Raw genomic sequence first — 2,434 nt, 5'->3', positions numbered from 1 at the left:
ATTTTAAATGCCATTTGACATAATTAAAATGGCACAGAGGTGCATATTTCTGCTAAATACTTATGTTGGGATTTGAAATAACTTCCTTCAACAAATAATGAACATTTTGCCAAAAAGCAGAGTCTAACCAAGGGCAAAGAAGAGCCCTTGGGAACCAGAATAATGTTATTCTGAGTAACTTTCTAGGGCAGCTCCATGAAGTTGAAAGAACACTATCTTCCAGAGACAGAAAAGTCTTTATGCCTCAGTAGAGAGTCTCAACTGTGTGGTCTTCAGGGTGGTGATGTTACATTTGGTTTGTCAACAGCAGGTAATGAATTGGCCTTGGAGCAGGTCAACAAGAGACCACGGATCATCAGATAGGTGGGGAAAAAGGAGGTCATAACACAACATAATCGCTTTTCTTATAATAACATAATTCATCCCAAATATTAGAAACAAAGGAGGTATTCAGATTGGGTCATTGAAGACAGCAGGCCAAGGAAATTGTTAACCTCTCTCCTTTCTCCACCCTTACCAAAAATATCGCAGGTTCCCTCCTGATTCTGCTTTGTTCTTTAATTGCCACATCCACTCACTTGCTAGATATGACTTTCCTACTGCTACATTTCTTCTCCCTATTACTGTTGGCTTTTCCTGTCTTTATAATTTCCTACGTATATGGGTGTATTTTTTAATTTATTCACTCAATATTAATTAACCATCTACTTCTTGCTAAAACCCATGCTCATTATGGGAGAAACACCCTGGTGAAAAAGGTGAACACCACCTCTTCCCCATGTTTATGTGTTGTGGTTATTAATGTCAAGTGTTTAAGCAATGGTGAGTACGATAGCAAGGAAGAGCCAAGTTTTAAAAGGCCCCAAAAGAAAAACTTATTCTTAATTTTGGATATTGGACTTCCTGAAAGAAGTCTTAAACTACAGTCAGTAGAGTAGGAATGAGTTAGCCAGAGAGAATGAAAAGTACTTGGATGTAAAAACATAAAAAAGACCAACAAACTGAAAACCGTTTTATAATATATGTCAGAATGAAACACTTAAAAACAAAGCCTTATAAGAAAAAAAAACAAAATGATAATCATTTTACTAAGGTTGTATATGTGTGATTTATATGACATATTAGTATGTGTATATATACATATATATGATTAAAGTCATTTACTTCTTTAGAAATACATTTATTTATAATGTATAGTTCTAAATATTCAGAAACATATTTATAAAATATTGATGGAAAATACTATATACATATGTATTTCCCAAGAATCAGATAACCATCTGCTCTTTTATATATCTGGGATATTTCCTTATATTTAGAAGAATGCAAATTAACCCCTTTCAGGGAAAATTCAGACCCTTAAATAAAATAAACAATGTAACTATGACAAAGTCCTTCCTGTGTTTGCCGACGAGTAAGAGAACAGCACCATATGCTTTCATGTACATTACCCCAGGAGGGCAGTGCCGTATGTTCACAAGTATGTCACCCGTCTTGGCCTTCTGTATAAGGCAGTGTCCCAAGGGGTATGCCAAATAGGAAAAGAGAAGGCAGCCGTAACATGAGTATGAGGATGTGGCATGTTTTCCTTGTTGACAGATTTTGCTAGACCATCACTTCAGTTGGCAAGCACCCAGAACAGCTGCTTTACCCTGGAGCAAAGGTCTTTGTGATCCCACAAACTCTCCCCAGTCAGTGAGACAGTGGAGGGAAGGTGATGGGCCCTTTGGGAGTGGACTTCTCCTCCCTACTGTGAGAGGCGATAAAATAAGTAATTACCATGAAAGACTTTTCATGGATTTTGTACTAACTCTCAACTTTGCCACTAAGTTCCAATAAAATGGATGGACACCTAATTACACATAATTGAAATCCTTCATATTAAAAACAGAGAGAACAAGATAAAAAATTAAAAGACTTTGTTGATCAAAATTTGTTTCATTATGATTTAATGATTTCATTCACATGTTAAAGATCAGTGATTTCTGACCTTTTAGGTATCTTTCAAGGCTGTACATACGTGATACTTTGAGCCATAATTCCATTCTATGATAGAAGTGGCAAAATGAGAAAAAGTTTTCACAAATTCATTCACAAAGTAAGTCAAATATATATATAAAGTAATAAAATACTATCTATGTTTATATTTACCAATCCATGTATATGTCAAAAATACTAAAAGGTTCATAAATTCAGTTTGTACCATGGTGGTTAAATGTAATTATTATCTAACACCATTTTTCAATGCTTTCCTTTGCATTCCTGCTTCTATCAAAGGGATGTAAGATAAACTGGTAAAACAGTTAGTAGCTGTGGTCAACAATTGGATTTCATTTTTGTCTTTCAAGAGAAAACTTTGAGTCTCAAAGTAAAAGTTCTCTTTGCTATTTTAGACAAAAATAATTTGAGCTAAAGGTTTGGAATAATTATTGAA

Source organism: Aotus nancymaae, unplaced genomic scaffold (genome assembly GCF_030222135.1).
Source record: "Aotus nancymaae isolate 86718 unplaced genomic scaffold, 86718_ANA_hifiasm-v0.15.2.pri h1tg000025l, whole genome shotgun sequence".
Classification (NCBI taxonomy): Eukaryota; Metazoa; Chordata; class Mammalia; order Primates; family Aotidae; genus Aotus; species Aotus nancymaae.
The sequence above is the reverse complement of the archived record's forward strand: the minus strand, read 5'-3'. Positions refer to the sequence as shown.